Consider the following 21,624-nt stretch of genomic DNA (forward strand, 5'->3'; position numbering starts at 1 on the left):
TTCACTTGCCTTTTGAGAGTTAAAATTATATGATTCCTTAATTACCATAGACTTGGTTGGAACTAGCTCCCTGGATGAAAAGCAATCCTGTTTACTTATGGCATACACATGTATGGATATGGTTGCTCTAAAAGGGAAACAATAGAAAATGGGAATGTCTAGAAGTACGTGGACATGAATATTTCTAAGTTTACTTTTTAATTTCTTTAAAGATTTTATTTGAGAGAGAGAGAGAAAGAGATAGCTTGAATTGGGGGGTGGGCAAATGGGGAGGGAGAAGCAGACTCCTCCTGAGCAGGGAGCCTGACATGGGGCTTGATCCCAGGGATCCCAGGATCCTGGAATCATGAACTTAGCCGAGGGCAGAGCTTAACCGACTGAGCCACTCAAGTTGCCCCTATTTGTAAGTTTTAACGTATACCTAAGTTAGAAGTCAGTAGTGATTGTCCTAACGGGTGACATAGTCCTCTGTAAAGGGAATTAGAAAAAATTATAGAGGGTGTAGACAATTTATGTTAATCTTTGGCAAAGATACCACCAGATGATGTAACATGTCCCTGATCTCATAGTGCATAGTGCAGAGGACTTAAAAATTACTCATTTTTTATCTGAAATTCAGGTTCACCAGGATGTTGTATTTTTGTCTGCCAAATATTATAAACCTCGGTCACTCAGGGTAGGTGGAAATACCAGAACTCAAGTCACGCTGGCTACTTCAAAGTACATGGAGGTACTGAATAATATTGGTAGAACTATATTAAATATACTGATACTGAATGTACTGAGTTGAATGGTGACTCCGTATTTTCTTCTTCTCTTTGTGATGCTGGTGTGCTGATGAGCATTTATTTGTATTGTGGTTAAAAGCCTTGTGTTTAGAATTCCTGAAAGTTAGACTTGAGCCATTCTTCTTCCCCTTGCCAGCAAAGCAACTCGAGTCGTGTTACTGAGCCTGTTTTCTACTTTGACAAATGAGAATTGTTTTGACTCCATCAATATGTAAGTCATACGTGTTGGGGTATGAAGAATTAAACATAGATGATTTCAGTGAGTCTTCATAAAAAAGCTCTGAAGGCAGACACTTATAATAAAAACCTGACTCTATTTTTGATGTTTGACTGCTAACAGATTTTAAGTTTCACCCCTTACTCTTCCCCTCTGTCCACATCAAAGCAAGCTGTAGAGCTTGATGTACCTCCTTTGTTGCCAGGACGAGGTTTGTGCTACAGGAACCATATCCTAGATCCACTTACTTGCTAAGCCAGTCTCTTTTCCCTGAGTCATTTTAGGACCAGAATGAAAACCTGCTCTGCTGTCCTCAGAAAGACTCATTCTTGGTGTAATGAACTTTTTCATATTTTCTTATATTTGGGGGTTGTTGTGTGTTGTGTATTTGTGTGTGTGTGTGTATGTGTGTGTTTAGTCTCAACTTCTGACCCAAATTTTGGATGAAGGGCCATACTATCTCTAGAGTGGTTACAATACTATTATTTTCCCCAGTTTTAAGAAAACAATGGCTTCCATAAGAGAATTAACTTACCCTAAATCATAGACGCTAATAAATTATGGATCCTTATTGAACCAAGGCACTCTCCTTTAAAAACAAGTGCTGTGAAGTGTGTAAACCTGGTGATTCACAGACCTGTACCCCTGGGGATAAAAATATATGTTTATAAAAAATAAAAAATAAAAATTAAAAATTAAAAAAAAAAACAAACCCCAGCTTACCCATTAGACTGTGGTGTCAGAAAGACTGTATGAGGAAATTTGTGTGGAATGTTTAGTACAGTACCTGACACACATTCACCGCCCTATAAATACATGTCACAACTGGGCAGAACTGGGAGATCTGTGTGTGTGGACATCAAAGTAGATGATTAGCCCACAGCATTTTGCCATCTTCCCCAAACCCAGAGTTTTCTTAGAAATAAAGGTTTATTTGTATGTCAGTCACCTGATGCTTTCACACATGTCATGCCTCTTATCCCAAAGCACTTAAAATGCATGGCTTTCATCAGCCCAAAACAATATATTTACTTTCTAGCCTCATGTCTTTCATCCCCTGCTTGTTTGCTGGAGGCTGCTGGCTGGCTGTCAGTGATGACAGTCCCCATCTGTCATCTGTGTATGAGGGCCTAGGCACTGCCTTTCACGGAGACCTGCAGGCTATGCCTTCGAGTTGCCTGGGCAGTGGGGGCTCTGCTAAGACACTGAGGTATCCCGCGGTTCTCTGCCACACTGTGTAAGGCCCAGGTAAGCCCACCCTAATCCAAGAGTGACATCTTCCTGCTAGACCCAGAAAGCATTAGAGAGGCAAACATGGATTGGCACAGTAGGATAGCTGGGGAAAACACAAGATTCTGTGTCAGAATAATCAAAATCATGATTACAAATATTTCTAAGCTGAGAGTGTCCTTTTAACTCAGGTGGTTGGAGGACATTTGTTCTCTACAAAGAGCCCCTTAGGTTTTGTTTCTAACAGCAGAAAAATATTAGATAGGTAGCGGAATTACTCTGAGAGCTAAGAATATTTTTGTTGTAAATAGAATCCTATAAAGAAGATACATATGCTCACAGAATTCCAGAATGTTAAACAGGTCTTCCTAATAGCCACTGCTATTACTTCTTCCCGCCCTCCTCCCCATCTGCTGCTGACTCAACTAGTACTGCTTCTGGTAATAATAAGTAAGCACTCCCAAAGGGTAGCTAGTTTATACACCATACACTGTTCTAAGTGCTTTACGTGCAAGAGTCTGTTCTCATTACTATACAGTAGAACAGGTTTTGTTGCATTTTTTGAAAAAACTGTGTCCGTGCCATTCAGCTACTTGATAACTAAGCAAGGATTTGAACCCAGGTCTTTGTGACTCCAGAGACTGCTCTGATTTGGGTGGGGGGGGCATCTAATTATACTTAAATATTACCTTGTCTAGCATCTTCTAGTGGAGAGAGCTCTGGGAATGTGTCCAAGGTTACAGGGAAGAAAGTCTAGAATCTAGCTTTTCCTGGCTACAAATAAATAGCCTTCCTCATTTTATTGCAGGTAAGTGATGGTGAAGGTTAAGTCGGTATCCCCGCTAGTGTTTTTGGAAAGGGCACTTTCCATACCGTACTTGTAGACAGCTAAAGCTCCGAGAGAGAAGGAGGGATATATTTTGTGTACGAGTTAGAGGTGTGCTTAGATCAGTGGAAATGCTGTAGACTGATCCTCTTTGGCTTCCCCCTCCCTTATAGTTTTCTTCCTAATACTACCCTCCTCTGCTTTCCACGCAAGAACAGCTCTTCGTCCATTTCCCAGTGAGTCCATGACACATTGCTTGTATGTCTTTTACCATTTCTCTCATGGCTCTGTCATGATGTGTCATCTGTCTGTGTTTCCTTCTAGACTGCAAGGAACTTAAGGGTAAGAAACATAATGTGTTTTTATAGCCATCTCAGGCACTGACAATATCCAGAATGATTTTACAAATGGCCGACCGACCAACTCGCACTGCTTCCCCCATAGTTGCAAATGCTTTTTCCTCTTTCCCTGCGAAGGGAGGAAAGGACGTAAGAGGTGAAGCTTGGGACCTGAAGGTCACAGTGATAAGCAAGGAGTCAAGATGGCAAGACACAGGTGTTACCGTGCACACTTGCACCTGGAAAGGTTCTATGAAGGGCAAACTAACATTGAGTGGTAGAATATATAACACTATTTATAATTGGATTTTTCAACGGCAGACATCCTTCCTGGATAGAAAAGCATCATCTTGATTCAAACGGTCCCAGAGTATAAAATACTTGGTAGCGTCAAATCTTTGATGTTTTCTGGGAAACAAAGAATGTGTTCAGTGAATGCTCTTTCATGCGTTGAATATGATCAGTGTTGTTCGCCAGGTGACCCTTAAACTGTTACAGAAAGACGTGGGGCTTCTGAGGGTGAAAAACTGCATCCAAAATACTCCTTTGATTTGCCTAAGACACTTCACAGGGAAGCATTCAGAATGAGGGATGCAGTGAAAAAAGGCATGGTAACTAAAATAAGAAGCAAATTGAATACCTTCACTGTTGAACATCATGAGGTATTTTAACTAAGTGGCTTAAATGGAAAATATTTTTTTTAAGGAAAAGGATGACAGGCATTATTGAGCTGAACTAGAGAAAATGTTTTGGGGGAAATTCTCAGCGGTATTGTAGGAAGAAGTAGTATCAACTCTTGGGATCATAACACGGTGTCCATACATATTCAGGGCAAATTTTTCCTCAAATGTCAGCATATTACATTGTAAGTTCATATCTGATTTTCTGTCTGTTATTATATCCAGGTCTCTTTAGGCATTGCTGATTTTCAGCCATATTTCCCCTCCCCCCCTCTGGATAACATGGACTATGGAGGGCACTAAGAAATCAAAACCCAGGAGTTGTCAGTACCAAAGCACCTGCCTTATGATTGCCCTACATATGTGAATGGAGGGGAGAAGCCTACCTTAATGGGATTTGTGTAACCGGGAGAAAGGTGAATGTGGTATGCCAGTCTCTACTGTATGTAGGGGAGGACATGGTAATAAGCAGGAACTACTACTTAATGGATACAAAATCATGTAAGGTTACTGGCATTGAAAATGCAAAACTAGTAAGTTCTTTCTCCCAGTGCCAGATTAGCAGGGTGTCTGTGACTATACAAGGGCCATTTCCTATCATGTAGAGGGGTGGATAAAAGGACAAAATGAGAGATGAGCAAAACATCAGAATAAAAGAAATGAGATAGCAGAACAGAGAACAATTTTTATATTGCTGTAGTATGTTAATCATTTGACCAGTTATCCCATATAATTCTCACAATCATACACTGAAAAAAATGATCACCACCACTTGTGTAAATGGGTCAGCTTAGATTTATTTTTTTAGAAGATGAAGAAAGAGTAGTGGGCCCGCAGACTGCATAAATTGCCAGGTCTGGCAATACCACATTTCTGCAGAGGCTTGTTAAAGTCGGCTACTTACAGATGAGAATACACATTTCTTTCTTTCTTTTTTTTTTTTTTTTAAGATTTTATTTATTTCTTTGACAGAGACAGATCACAAGTAGGCAGAGAGAGAGAGGGAAGCAGACTCCCTGCCGAGCAAGAGCCCGATGCAGGGCTCGATCCCAGGACCCTGAGATCATGACCTGAGCCGAAGGCAGAGGCTTTAACCTACTGAGCCACCCAGATGCCCCGAGAAGACACATTTCTAAAACTTGTCCAGCTCACCAGTTGTATGACCTCGAACAGGAGACGTTATTTCTCTGAACCTTTTCCTGGTTGTTAAAAGGAGAATGATACTTTTGTAGAACCATTTTAAGGATGGAATATGATGTGCCTAGCATGTTGCAGAAAAATAGGGAGAAGAAAACAGCAGTGGTGACGATAGCCACTGCTGCTTGCAGTGTATGTAATAAGCAGGAACTACTACTTAATGGATACAAAGGGTGAGAGGCTCACATCTGCACAAGAGGCAAAGGAAGACAATTATTTTTTCCTTTTGTCTTTACAGATGCCGCCATCAGCACAACTCACACTCACGAAGAGTGGCTTGTGTGTAGGTCAGGGACTCTGAAAGGACCTAAGGGATTGGAACCAACTGAACCCTGTCTGGGTGGGGTGGGAAGTGCTCAGAAGACACAGGAGAAAGACAAGGACATTGCCCCTCAGCCACGCTATTTAGATGACTTATATTTTAGTCTTGGCTAATCTGGCACTGGGAGAAAGAACTTACTAGTTTTGCATTTTCAATGCCAGTAAGCTTACATGATTTTGTGTCCATTAAACTTCCTAAAATAACTGGGAACTAAGGTTTGGAATGTTGGGGGCAGGAAACCATAATCTGATTTGAGGGCTGGTGGCGTCGTTTGTCGCTCTGGTGTGTGGTAAGAGCAGCAAGCTGGGAGAGGGGAAGGTTTGAAGAGAGGTTTGAGGTCTTTGGATCTGAGTGGAACAGGTCTCTGGAGGAGAGATTCTGCACAGGCCCGGAGCGGGGGCCGGGGGGACGGAATAGGTAGAAATTATAAGGAGGTAGGTTTCAGGTTAGTAGAGGGGCTAGAAACATTCCTTAATTGTGATAATAGAAAACATTTCAAGATTAAACAGGCCCCTAAATGTGCCCTACCCTTTCTTCAGAAGTGTATATAAGAAGCCAGGTAACCACTGGAAAAAATGGTTTTGAGGGAAAGACGTGTTATGAATACAACATTGAATTGTATTACTTTAAGATTGCTTCCACCCTAAAGATTTAAGAGCTTTGATTGAATGAGATACTCAGTTTACATGATATATGTGTGTATGTGTGTGTGTATTGAATGAACAGTGTATATGTGTGTGTGTGTGTATGTGTGTGTGTATTGAATGAACAGCTCAAATAGATGGATAAATGCTGGTAAAGCACACAGATGGGGAAAAATGGCCACTATTACAATCACAAATTTTTATTACAGCAACACAATTTTTCTTTCTCTCTCTTCTTTTTGAGATTTATTTGGCAGAGAGACAGTGAGAGAGGGAACACAAGCAGGGGGAGTGGGAGAGGGAGAAGCAGGCTTTCCCATAGAGCAAAGAGCCCGATGCGGGGCTCTATCCCAGGACCCATGACCTGAGCCAAAGGCAGACACTTAATGACTGAGCCACCCAGGCGCCCCACAATAAATTTATCTTGAAGTGGCAAAATCTCATTGCAGTGTATATCTTATATGTATCTTTTCAGATATATATATTATTTTTGCCCTGCCTTTGTCTCATTAATTGCTACTGAGTATTACAAACAATTCAGGTATCCTCTTCAAGTTCTTTATGCATGCTAGAGGTTTAGGTGATTTTTTTTTTTTTAAATTCAAGGTAACAAAGAAGACAGCTGCTTAATAGATAACACTAACTTCTGGATATCCATGGAAATTGGAGAGCTGGACAATGATCTTACTGATTCGGGAATTCTAAATGATCTAAACTTTTCCCCGTCTTAATGATACTATTTTTCATTCAACAGTTTTTTTGAGCCCCATCTGATGGTAGCAATGTAGTGGGGGGAAAATCTTCATGATTGCCAAGAAGAAGGTGAATTTTAAGTATAATCCCACTGTGCCTGCAGAGTAGGGAGTTAGGATATTCTAGTGCTATCTATGGGATGTGTGAGATGGAAGTAATAGGGAGCGTTTTATATAAGTGATTAATTGGGGCCTGCCTTTGATATGGGACCAGAACATCCTGTGAGTCCTCCGTGTCCAAATGGTGGGTCATCCATGCATCTAGTTGGACCCTTTTTGACTATGTCTGCTACTAATCTTCTGGTGAGTCACCATCTCTGGGAAAATGAGGCAGTTCAGAAATGAACTCATTAGCCCTCTTATGCATCTAATAAGAGCTGTGATAACTACTGACTTCAATCTGTAGTTCCCTGTAGAGTAATTCTCGTTTTTCTAACCTGTCATCAGATAACATTAATGTCTCAGTGAAAAACAATTTTCTTTCCAATTGTCTTTCAGGTAGCTGAAAGTAAGAATTAGGCCACTTATTTGTCTGATTTTTCCTAACCAGAGATAATAAGCTTGTAAGGAAAATAAAATTTGGTAATTATACATATCAAATGTCTAGCATGTTCTCTGGAAAGGTAAATTATATGTTGTTACACAAACATATAATAGGCAGAATTTCTCAATTACTGTGTAATGAATGTTCTGAGAGCAAAGAAGAATCTGAAAATTGTAATTATAATATCTTAATATATGACATTTGGTATCTTTAATTGAACCCCTCAAAATAAACTTAAAATACTTGACTGTCCCCACCCCTGCATATATTATGTGACAAGGTTTCCTGATCCTTTCTATGTCACAGGAATTCTAGAAACCCCTGCATTAGAATGCATAGCAAAGCCTTCAATAAATTATTACAAAAATTTCACTGATCACAAGGTTTGACTCATGGCCACCAGTAAATCATGTACAATTAATATTGGTAACATATAAGATGTAGTTAGTCATGTTGAGGGAAATTTATTCAGTGATGGCATGGGTGGGTTACATCCTTACCAGATATAAGAAGTTTTATTGAAAGCCGGTTACTAAGTTGGCCAGTTACTAAGTTCCACAAAGAAACACTTCAGGTAATGAAAATTAATTTTAAGCCTTTGAATGATGATACCTATATAAACAGGCTGGGTTTCTTAAGCCTTTCAGCAAGTATAAATCAAAGCACATTAAATGTTTAGACTTTGAAATGCAGCTCAGTTTCAAGTTGGGCTGTGTGGCTGATTATTCTTTTCTAAACTGTTCAAAGACATCATCAATCAGATTTGAGAGTCCTGGAATGAGTATTAAAGTCAGCACATGAGTAGATCAGAGTCCAGCTATGAGAAGAAATATTTTGATTTATTTGATGAGAGCTCCTTGCTGGAGACATCCCAGATTGCAGTACTGTTCTCTTGCATTAGCACGATGAGATCATTGTGTAGAAATGGTGCTAATGTCTGTATTTAATGGGGAATTTTTGCGATGATAAATAGAGGCCAAAACATGAAATCTGCAAATCAATATGTTTCTGACCATCTTGAAGGCTGCCCACATTGGCTAGAGGCAGAATATACTCTTGGCCAAAGAAAATATATTAGCAAGCATGTCCTGAGAATTAAATTACTAATGTCTATTATAGATTTTCAGTGTTACACAATCATGATCTTGTGAATAGTTATTTCTGTGGCTCTGGGCCATTAAAAATTACAGTTGCTTTTTTTCCTCCAGTCAGACAACTACCTTTGAAATGCTATGATCAACTTTTTTTTTTCTTTTTTCCTTTCTGTGCTTCCTAAATTGTTCCTGATGTCTGAATAGAAAGCACGTCTTATTATGGTAATACCACTGGGTATCATTTTATCAACTGCTACTTCTAGAATTGGGTTTAAAATAGAGAAAAGCATGGAGCAAGTATTTTGGATCACTGAACTTGATCATCCTGTGTCATCTTGAACAGTTTCTTTGGCCTTTTGGAAAGTCTCCATCTGATTCCCAAAGTTAATAGATCCTTGACATCTATTAAATTCTATTAAATGATGTTCCCCTGAAGTAGGCAGGGAATAATACAGGTACTATCACTGATATTAGAATAAATAATAATCTAAAAATTAGACCAATGCTAATATGAGTAATTCAGCCCATGGTAGTTGAATTCTTATCATATGATATGCCAGGCTGAAACACGTATTTGGCATGGATTATCTCATTTAATTCTCATGGTTCAGACTATATAGTAAGGCAGGTACTGTTATTAACCTATTTCAGACATTGGAGATCAGGAGACTTAACTCATCCAAGGTAGCCTGTGGAAAGAACCAAGATGCCCTTCAGCGGACAAATGGATAAGGAAGATGTGGTCCATATACACTATGGAGTATTATGCCTCCATCAGAAAGGGTTAATACCCAACGTTAGTAGCAACATGGATGGGACTGGAAGAGATTATGCTGAGTGAAATCAGTCAAGCAGAGAGAGTCAATTATCATATGGTTTCACTTATTTGCAGAGCATAACAAATAACACAGAGGACATGCGGAGATGAAGAGGAGAAGGGAGTTCAGGGAAATTGCAGATGGAAATGAACCATGAGAGACTATGGACTCTGAAAAACAACCTGAGGGTTTTGAAGGGGCAGGTTGGGGGAGCCAGGTGGTTGGTATTATGGAGGGCACATATTGCATGGAGCACTGGGTGTGGTGCAAAAACAATGAATTCTGTTACGCTGAAAAGAAATAAAAAATTAAAAAAAAATAAAGGTATAAAATTTCAAAAAAAAAAAAAAAGGTAGCCTCACTGGTGAGACTCAGTATTAGGATTCCTTTGTCTTTCCCTCTAGGAATTGTGTTTGTAATGTCCCTTGTGCATAAGCCAGCTGTCTGTGTGTCTGTATACAGGCATCACCGTCTATAGAAATGCCATATGATGTTTTATGAAGCATGTTCTGGTTTTGCCCAAAGCAGCTGGGACCAACAGGCAGCATGGTGCCTGGTTGGAGGGGTAAGGATGCAGTGGAAGAAAAAGGGATTAAAAAGTTCTTTTTCTTCCATGGTAGACTACCAAGGACTCTGATTTGTAGTGCAGACATATGGCATTCAGACTAGAAATGTTTAAAATTCTTCAAAAATCATATAAAAATTGTGAAGAATATTTTTTTCACCTTTCTCTGAAGGCCGTTTGTTCCCACATTCTAATATGTTAATTCACTAGAGTTGTTGGCATAAACAAAGGCGATTGACGTTATAGGCTAGTTTTAACACTATCTCATTCATAAGAATATTAAATTATTTTAGGCAAAGTGGCTGTGTCAAACTGAATAGAAATAAAGGGAAAGTGGTAATTAGACTATGTTAAAATATAACCTCCAAGAATATTAAATATGCAAGAGCTCATCCATGAAAAATTAGACTGCAAGAGGTTACACCACGTATTGGCTTATTTTGTAAGATATCAAATTACCTCTCATGAATAAATATGACTAATAATGGTAACTCTATAATTTAATGCTATAATAGTAAAAATACTTTTTGATTCAAAAAAACTTGTTATATATTTGATCCATTTTCATTACCAAATCCTAGCTATACATGTAATTAAATTAATAATTTCTTTTGACTTTAACAAACACATTTTCAGACATTTCATATTTTAAACTCCATTAATAAATTATTCTAGTGAAGGCTGGATAAATGAATGCTGAGATTTAAATTTGAAATGGGAAACGATAAGACAAAGTATTCTGCCTCTTGACACAATTGTGTCAAATGTCCTGAAAGAGTAAACAGAAAGTCTCCCTTATCCACTAGGCATTTTGCTAGTTGTGGTTAAGGGAAAATATGAAAAAAAAATTGCAAAAAATGAGCAGTATTCAAAATTTAACAATCAGGGGCACTTGGGTGCCTCAGTAGGTTAGGCATCTGACTCTTGATTTTGGCTTGGGTCATGAGGTCAGGTAGTAGGGTTGAGCCCCCTGTCGGGCTCCATGTTCAGGATGGAGTCTGCTTCAGAGTTTCTCTGTCCCTCTTCCTCTGCCTCTCCCCTGACACACATGCTCACTCTGTCAAATAAATAACACCTTATTTATAAATGAGGTCATAAATTATTATAAATTATGTAAATTATTATACCCTCATTTATAAATAAATAAAACCTTATTTATTTGAGAGAGAGGGGGAGTAAGATCACAAGCAGGGGGTTGGGGCAGAAGGAGAGGAAGAAACAGGCTTTTCATTGAGTCGGAAACCCAACACAGGGCTTGATCCCAGGACCCTGGGATCCCGACCAGAGCCAAAGGCAGACTCTTAACCAACTGAGCCATGGAGGTGCCCCAAAATAAATACATTGCAAATTTTACAATCTAAGTCTGTATCTAAGAAACAAAATCATTGAATTTAATGGTCTTCCTGTCTCATTGACGTGTAGAACCAGAAACAGGAAATAAATTAAAATACAATCCTGTAAGGGGGCAGAAGTAGATATAAAGGGAAAGTGCTGTCCCAGTGACAGCATCATACAGTCGGGATGCCGCTTTGGTTTGGATTTCTATTTTCACATTTTGCTCAACCTATTTCCCATCCTCCTTTTGTCCCAGGCTCATCAACTTTGCCATTTCACTTACTTGTAAATACTGTCTGCAGCTGATTCTTGCCACTAACGGAAACTTAGATTCTAAGTTTGCCTGTGAAGACTATATGCCAACTACTCCTTGGACTCAGAAATAAGCAGATAAAAATACTGGCACTCTTCTTAATTGCATTTAGACCTGTTGGGGAAATACTCTAAAAGCCAGTAATTCCAGGGCAGCATGGCATCAACTCCAGTGCTACAGAGTGAAGTAAGAACCAAGAAGGAGAATAAACCAAAGTCAAAGTAGGCTTGGAACTTTTTCAGAGAAAGAAGAGCAATTGATGATGGAAGTTGCATGGGGTCTTGGTAAGAAGTCAAGGATGACTAAGCCATCACAGGAGAAGGGAGACAGCATGGATACAGTGAAGGGGGTACCAGGTAGCATAAAAATGTTTGGGAAACTCCCAAGTGTAGTAGTTCTGGAGCATGAAGCTTCACATTTGTTAGAAGTACAGAGATGTTGGTCTAGAGGAGGGCCCAGAATCCTTTCTCTTCATTCCTATAGAGAATGCTGCAAAAATCCAGCTTTAGGACCTTGGCTACTGTTCATACTTAAGCCTTGCATTTATAATTGCCAAGTAGGGCCACACCTACCTGCTTATCTATAGAACGTTGTAATACCTTCTTCCAAATATGCTCCTTCTCACATGTCAGGAACATTTCTGTAAAACTGTACCACACAGCTCTTAGTCACCAGGTTTGACATCTTAGAATCATCTTCCCAAGCCTGCATATTCAGTGTCATTTTGTCTTCTATCCTGCATATCCCTGAGCAAAAGTGATGTGTGTATAAATAAGACTGCTTCACTATGATGATTCTTCCATCGTGCTCAATACTTTCTTTCCCCAAGTCCTTTAATCATGCTGCTCTTTATGTCTGAAATATTCTCTCTGTCCATTGCATTTCCCAAACCAGTGCTGAATTCACAGACCTTATGTAACTGTTTTACAGATTTCCAATTTGATATCCCCCTCCCCTGAACACCTGCTCTACTCTCTATATGCTTCTTTGGGGGGATCTCTTTTGTTCTGCTAGTATGATATTTCAGTAGGAGAGTGTGCACTTAAAAGGTTATAGAGACACTGAGACTCATCCATTCATCTTCTCTTCCAACAGCATTATCTTTTCTTAAAAGCAAAAAGCACTTGAACCCAAATTACTTAAATGGTAACTATTTAAATCTATATATCTATTTATAAAAGTAAGATCAGTTCTGTTATAAGTTATATTGATCTATTACAATGATCCTAGCTACCTGGATTAACACGTGCAGTTGAAATTTCTTTTTGACTTCAGAGATCTGGAACAGTGGGGAATAGCGCTGCATCCTCAGTTACTTTCTTTTCTTCTCTTTCTTTCCTTTTAGAAAATCCACCACAATGTATCTTCCCTCTGAAACTTTTTAACTTTTGTGTCTCATGTCTATTAACTCAATACACAGTTGCATGACCCAATCTCCTATCATTCATAACCTACTCCCTTGGAGTCAGCAAGGGAACCTTGAGAAAATAGTCTTGCCATAAGAAACAATGACTATTAGGGGCACCTGGGTGGCTCAGTGGGTTAAAGCCTCTGCCTTCGGCTCAGGTCATGATCCCAGGGTCTTGGGATTGAGACCTGCATTGCACTCTCTCCTCAGCAGGGAACCTGCTTCCCTTCTTCTCTCTCTGCCTGCCTTTCTGCCTACTTGTGATCTCTATCTGTCAAATAAACAAATAAAATTTTTAAAAAATGAAAAAAAAAAGAAACAATGACTATTAGCAAAATGGTACACAGAATCAGATATCACCTGGATTTCTTCTGGTATCTCCATATTTCTTGATGTCTGGATAAGGTTGCTTTGAATTTTTTTTTTCCAAACTCTTACAGTGCTACTATCATAAGAGGACAGCTAAATTCATTCTCTGAATTCATTTCTTTATTATGGTCTCTGAATCTTGCAGTTTGGGATTTGAAATTAAGTTCTGTAACTTCAAGTGAAAATATTTTGTGTTTGTGCATTATATGTAGTCTAGTCCATCATTGTCTATATATTTCAATTTGCTGAAACCTAACAAGTGGGGTTCTTCTCCTGTGTTTTCTGCATCTGCCTTGGGAGACCAGATTATAGGCTCCAAGAGCACAGGAGGTTTATTTTCTTCTGGACTAAGCTGGTAAACAAAAGTTCTCTTTTCACCCCAGAGGTTAAGCTATGTCTTGACTTTAGGGTTTTCAGTATTTGAGAAGGATCGTGGGGAAGAAGGCACTTTAATATGCCAAATTAATAACTATAATAGTAGAATTCCCTCCTGCCCACATGTAAGGAACTTTGTATTCCTCTCAAACCATATAATGTGACTTTGTTTCAAGCCATCTTGAGATATTAGTCACCTAAGTGACATCTTCTGCATGGAAATGGAATTCTAGTAAGGAAAAATAACTTGCCCAGAGTTTCTCAGAAAGTTAACTGCAGATCCAAGGTTCAAACTAAAAGCTCCATCCACCATACCATACCATACCACCTCAATACCGGTGTGCTGCATCGAGCTGTATTCTAGCCTGCCTTACCGTCTAGATTTATTTATAATGATTCTTTTATATACACAGAGGGCACTCTTTCTTAGTAAATAACTACTGTGCTGTGGGGTCCTTCTATTTTATTCTATCAATACATTTCCTCCTAAGATCTCTCAATTCCATTCAGCTTTTTCTATTTCAACTATACCTGTCGTCTTATTCTAAGCTACCATCATTTTCCACTACATTAATGAAATAGATTCTTTATTGGTTTGTCACAGCCCTCTGGACCATCCCCAGTTTTTTCATGTCACCCTGCCTGCTCACATCCACATCTGCTACAAACAAATATACAACCCCTTCAGTGGTTTCCCATTGCTCTGAGGAGAATAAAATCCTTAACAAGATGTACACAGCCACAGACTGGTCCTGTCTACCTCTCAAGCCTAATCTCACATCACTTAGTCCTTCATCCTTTGCATTTTGGCTAGAGTTGTCTTCATATTCACCATGGTTCACCAGCTGTTCAGGCTCTGAAATCAGGCTGGGTGTGATTCCCACATGTGTCACTTACCTGATATGGCAATAATTACTTTGGATAATTCTTTAACTTCTTTTTGCTTCAGTTTTATTCTTATAAAATTGGGGCTAATGATAATAACCATCTCATAGGGTTGTTGTGAGAGCGAAGTGAAATAACAAAGGGAAAAAAATGCTTTAGTGCAAAAGATGGCAGTTGAGTTTGATTATCCTGATGGGGTTGAGATCTTAAGTTAAATGAGAGGAGAGACTATGTCTGGTATTGATTACCTTGGATCATAAGTCCCTACAATAGTACTGGACATTGTATCTTGATAAATGTTTATCAAACGCCTGGATTTATTTTCACAACAAAGGTGGTAGGATTATGTTTCGCTTTAACTGCCAGATAAATAACTCTTATTTTTTAGAGACCCAACATATAGATTAATTAATCAAATTATTTTCTGCTCTCTGGAATATTAGAGAACTCCTGAGATAACTTCACCTACTTGATGCAAATTCTGTAGTTAGCTCTGTAACCCTCCGTGTGTTAAAGATTTCTATAGATATTTCTCTTGGAAGCAAACTGCCAACCCTAAGAGATGAATTAGAAAAGTCCCTTCCCGCTAAGAATTTGCAAGGTAGTCAGAGAAAACATCTGTATATTCATTTATTAATTCCTTGAAGTAGTCAGGATACTATGATGTTCCCTGTGCAACAGAAGGAAAAAACCTAAAAAGTCAAAAACTACTTTACTCGCATTAGTATTTACATAGTCACTTGTCCCTAGTTTATCTCAACCAAGAGATTAGCCCACTGAATGCACTTGCTGTTTGCTATCAGAATGAAAGAGGTGAAATATGGTGGGAGTAGGAGAAGGAAAGAACATAAGCATCTTTACCATTGTTTTAACTTTTCCCAATTTCCCAAAAGTCTGAAATCTAACTGTTGTTTAAGACCTAACTCAAATGTGTCTTCTTCCATCTTCTTCTCTTTTGGATCTCATCACTCTCTCCTCAAACATCTGTAGCCCTTCTTGGGCACACCAGTAACCCAGCTACTCTGGGACAAAGAGATTCAGAATAAATTAGGAAAATGTTTTTTAACCTCATCTTCTTGTTGTATGATCTTCTGCAAAAGCGTTGTAGCTGTTGAGGATGTTGGTCCTGCGTGAGTCTTCTCTGTTTAGTCAGTTCAGAAGATGGAATTGGTTAAGTAGACCAGGCCCCTTCCATTTTTTAACTTTATGGTTCTTGGATGCTTTATATCAGATTTTTTCCTTATCACACAAGATTGACACAAGAATGTTTACCAGAAATCTTCTTAGCATCTTTATTTTATTGTGGTATTTTATTGTGGTGTCAATAAATCTACCAACAGTTTAATCTTAGAAATTACTAGTGTAGGGGCGCCTGGGTGACACAGGAGGTTAAGTGTCTGCCTTCAGCTCAGGTCATGATCCCAGTACTGGGATCGGGCCCTCCATCAGGTTCCCTCTGCAGGGAGCCTGCTTCTCCTTCTCCACCACTTGTGCTTTCTAGCTTGATCGCTCTCTCTCTGTGTCTCTCAAATAAATAAGTAAAATCTTAAAAAAAAGTTACTGGTTTATTAGAATTAGTATTTTTAATTCGTGATCCTTAGCTAGAAATTCCTCAAGACTTCTGGTGGGGTTTTGTTGTTGTTGTTGTTTGTTTGTTTGTTATATCCTTTCTTCCAAAGGCTAACATTAATAATTTAAATCCTGGCTTTCTTCCTTGAGCAACAAAGAAGGAAGCAAACTGCAAGACTTTTCTTAATAGTGAAAGTTAAAGTTGGGTTAATAGTTTAAAGACTGTTAAGTTGTCAATTCTCCAAACACTTATTTACAGATTCAAAGCAATTCCAGCCGTTTTCTTTGTAGCTCTCAGCATGCTCTTTCTAAAATGTATATGGAGAGGCAAAGCAGCTAGAAGAGCCAAAACCAGCTTGAAAAGAGTAACAAAGCAGGTAGAGTCCCACTAGCAGATTTCAAGGTGTGCTGTTAGGTTATAGAGCTCAAGACAATGTGGTACTGGCAAAAGAGTAAGCATACAAATCAATGGACTAGAATCCAGAGTCCATAAATTGATGTGTACAATATAATTGATTGACTATAAAGAATTATACCATTTTCATACAAAAGAACACATATTGCACAATTTTATTCATACGAAGTTCTAGGATATAAAAATTTAATATGTGGTAAGAAAATCAGATTTACCATTGCTTTTGGGGCCATTATGTGTTTGCTGGACTTGTAAGGGGCATTGAGGAATATTATAGAGTGACAATGTTCTCATTTTTTGATAAGGGATATGTGACATATGGGATGTGTTTCAAAATTTAGTGAACATGTACTAAGAATTGCACATTTCATTGTATTTGGATTTTGTAACCAAAGATAACTGTAAACTCAAACCCCCCCCCAAAACCCCACCAAAAAAACAGTTGAACATTTTAAGTACCTGCCCAAATAGTCTAAGATGGGAATTTGCAAGAACAAAATTTTTGTTAAAAACACAGTGAAGATTTACAATAATTTCTTGGAATAAAACTCTCCTTACTTAGGAGACATTGTTGATATCTCTGTAAGATGTTTTTTTCCTGGGACGCCTGGGTGGCTCAGTTGGTTAAGCAGCTGCCTTCGGCTCAGGTCATGATCCCAGCGTCCTGGGATCGAGTCCCACATCGGGCTCCTTGCTGAGCAGGGAGTCTGCTTCTCCCTCTGCCTCTGCCTGCCATTCTGTCTGCCTGTGCTCGCTCTCTCCCCACCCTCTCTCTGATAAATAAATAAAAAATCTTTATTAAAAAAAAAAAAAAAAGATGTTTTTTTCCTGTTAGAGATTTCACACAGAGAATAGGATGTGGAGAAATTGGAACAAGTCCATAGAATAATCAACAAAAAGATTAAAGGGATAGAAAATACTACCAGTGAGGAAAGATAAAAGGAACTTGGGTTATTTTGTGTAATTTCCAGAACAGAAGTTGAGAGATTGCTTAGCAGCTGTCTTCCCCATTTATAAGGGAAATGTGTTGGGTTCATTGAGACCCATGAGAACTCTTGGAAACTTTGAGGTCATCTAATCCAGCCTCCTTTTTCACAAGCGAAAACACCGATTCCCATAGATCAGATGTGAGTTGCTGAAGATCCTGAAAAATCTTTCATGGTTGAGGTTTGGAATAGGACTCAGTATAATTGCAACTCCAGATATCAAGCTAAAAATATCAAGGCATATTATGCCTGCAAACATGAGAACTTAGGGAGGAAGTCTTAGAATATGTTGTTCTATTAATACAGGAATTTGAAATCTATTTGAAGAATATCATTTTCATTCATACATCTCTATTCTCAGTCTTTCTTCCCCTCCCAACTCTTCCTGAACAAAGAATTTGAAGTCACTATCTACTTACATCTAATTCTAGGGCAATGGCATGATTAGAAATAAATGAGTTCGTCATATCCTACTTGCTAAAGTTTTTGGTTCAGTTAGACGAGGCCTTAGTCTCTGCTATTAGGGCTTCCCATAGATATATTGGCTGGTTTCAATAGTAGATCACTTCCAAGAACCATTGGTACTTTTCCTCCGAATCTTAAACATAGTGATCTCCTTTTGGACATTGTGGAGCACACATATGAAGCTGAGAGCCTCGACAGACATTTTCAACCATGAGGGAGAAGCTTCTTCCAGTGCCTAACTAAAAAACAAAAGCAAAGTGAGCCAGGAAACTGGCAACAACACCAAGAAAATATCACAGCCCTGGTGAAATTATGCCTAAACTCATTCTGGATATTTAAATGATGTGATCCGCCAAATTCTCGGTCATTCTAAATTATCCTTTATTGAGTTTTCTGGATATTTATAATCAGAGTCATTCAAAATAGTATTAGCCAAAAGAAATATTTCTTATGAAGTATAGATGACTAAGAGTTATTTATTTCTAACAACATAATTACTGAAATAGATAACTAAAATTTATTGTAAAGTGCTATAAACCTTGCATACATTATCATGTTTAATCCCAACAACAATCTTCTGTGGCAAATAATACTATTATCTTTATTTTACAAATAGAGAACTGGGGGGCTTAAATTGACATAGCTCGAATGTGGCAGAGCTGGCATTTGGCCCAGGTCTATCTGTTCTAGGGCCATTGCTGAGCACTTCTTCTTCACATACTCAATGAATGAAAGGTGTGTGTGGTAGAAAGAAGCCGTTTATTGATGTACAGATAATGGAAGTCCCACCAAAGTCTTGATTCTTTGAGTTCCTGGGTCACCTTCACTTCTACAAGAAGAAACAGAGGAAGGAGAAGGAAACAAAATAAAACCAAGTTCTATTTTTCCTTTTATGTTAAAGTGGTTTCCATCTCCTTTGGTATAAAGAGAATGTTTTCCAGCCTTTAAGAGTAGCAGGAGCACAGTAGAAGCATATACATATATACATCTGCTTCTGTTCTTCATATCAGACCTCCCTGTGCTCATGTCCAACTCCCATCTATTGCCATCACTTTGCCAGTGGCTGCTTTCACTGTCGAGAAGCATGGAGAGCTTCCACTTTAGACAGCCATTCCGAGAATGAAATGCCTGGCCTTCTTCCCATAATGCCTTGCCAACAGATGGGACCCTGTGGGGGATTCATTATGGAATCCAGAATTGTTACACCTAAGGAGACATGCACCCACCAGATGATCCACAGGAACAAAATGCTGTAAGCCAATGAACTTTACTTTCTGCTTTTTCAACCATTTGAGACATTTAGAGGTTTAAGACTAAGACTTCAAAGGTGGATTATTGGGAAGTGTAGATATTTCAGGAGTTTAATAATCATAACAGAGACATTTTGCTAAAAATAACTATGAACTATTATATGAATCGAAAAATATTTATGATCTAATGTTTGTAAACAAGGTAGAATTAACATTAGCCTATTTTCTTTTATCTCAACATTCTTTTTTTTTTTTTTTTAAGGTACTTCGATAAAGATCCCATTACTTTCTTTTCTTTTCCTCCTTTTGGCAGAGTTTTCTAAAATTTCTGTTGATTCTGTATACTTGTTTTTTAACTGGCCGCTCAAATGAACTCAACTATTTAAATAAACTTTTAGTTCATTATCTATAATTTTCTTGGCAAATATGCTTATCATCTGTAAGGAATAATGATTTTGTCTCCTTTCCAAATTTTGTCCTTTTTATTTTGGTTTGTTTTTGTTTTTGCTTAGGTCTGTTGGATGTAATCTCAAGAACATTATTTAAGGATAGTACCATAAAAACCTTAGTCATGGGGCACCTGGGTTGCTCAGTGGGTTAACAAGGGGCGCCTGGGTGACTCAGTGGGTTGACTACTTGTAATCTCTGTCTATCAAATGGATAAATAAAATCTTTTTTTTTAAAGATTTTTATTTATTTATTTGAAAAAGAGAGAGACATCACAAGTAGGCGGAGAGGCAGGCAGAGAGAGAGGGGAAGCAGGCTCCCTGCTGAGCAGAGAATCTGATGTGGGGCTTGATCCCAGGACCCTGAGACCATGACCTGAGCTGAAGGCAGAGGCTTAACTGACTGAGCCACCCAGGCACCCCAAATAAATAAAATCTTGAAACAAAACCTTAGTCATACTCCTGATTTTAATAAGTCAACCTCTACTATTGTGCTATATAGATAATACTGTGGTTGTTTTTCGTTAAGAATCTATTTTTTCTATGACAGTTTTGCTAAGCTTGTTATTATCTTATGAAGAAAGAAGTTGACTTTTCTTTGCTAATTTCTTCATGGGTTCTACACATTTCTTCAAAAAATGAGAGGAAGAGCTTTGTCAAATTTTCTGTTTGCTACAAGCCCTAGTACTTTTATGAGGGCATGGAGAGTAAAGGTATAAAATATTATATCTTGCCACTTTCAGTATGTGAGCAGTCTTAACTGTGTTTATACAAACTATATGTCCCCTCTCCCATTCTGTCAATAGATGCCATTTGAAAATTTATTCTGGAATGTATTTGCATGTTTGTCACTCTTTATGTTGTGATGTAATTTGTTTTTAAAAGATTTTATTTATTTATTTGACAGAGAGAGAGAGATCACAAGTAAACAGAGAGGCAGGCAGAGAGAGAGCAGGCTCCCTGCTGATCAGAGAGCCCAATGAGGGGCTCGATCCCAGGACCCTGGGATCATGACCTGGGCCGAGGACAGAGGCTTTAATCCACTGAGCCACCCAGGTGCCCCTGTTGTGATGTAATTTTTATGATTTTTCCATATCTTCCTAAATATTTTCAAAGATACACTATGAAAGGCTGTTTTAAAACCTGGTGGAGACATGACATTTTAAGCTGCAAGCCTGGCTACTTCTCAACCCTTTGTCAGTTTACAATATTCAACTCCTTTTAGCAGAAAAAAATCTGTATTGTTTTGGACCTTGGACTTCCGAGTTGGCATGCCTGTTGATACTCTACTTATTATGCTACGTGTACAAACTACTTATTAGCTCATGAATTTCAATAAAGAAACTGGACAGAGAGCTTTGGGTTGGTGTACTCATCTTCCTCACTCTTGCTGGAAAACAAACAGGAAGTTCTGGAGATAAAATAAAAGTTAACCACCCCTGTACTAGGAGGTGATCAGTCAGAGAGATATTTTGGACACCAGCTGAGCACCAGGCATTCTGCTAGGCACCAAGGATATAAGACTAAAAAAGAGAACAAAGGCGCAGCCCTAGTGGAGATCAGGCAAGAGATAAATTAACTAACATATAAATGTTTTCTGGCTCTAATCTGTAATTGTTAACAATGGTAAGTCCTTGAAAGAGAAAGAGCTGTGTTCAGAATTGTGTAACGGGGCACACATCAGTCAAGGTTTTGGTAGGACACAGATAGTACACTTCAGTTGGGATCAGTAAAAGAGAATGAGAAGACAACCATTTTCCAAGGTACAGGCAGATTGGAGGACAGTACGAAAC

This window comes from Mustela putorius, unplaced genomic scaffold (genome assembly GCF_011764305.1).
Source record: "Mustela putorius furo isolate JIRA1106 unplaced genomic scaffold, ASM1176430v1.1 tig00000174_pilon_pilon_pilon, whole genome shotgun sequence".
Classification (NCBI taxonomy): domain Eukaryota; kingdom Metazoa; phylum Chordata; class Mammalia; order Carnivora; family Mustelidae; genus Mustela; species Mustela putorius.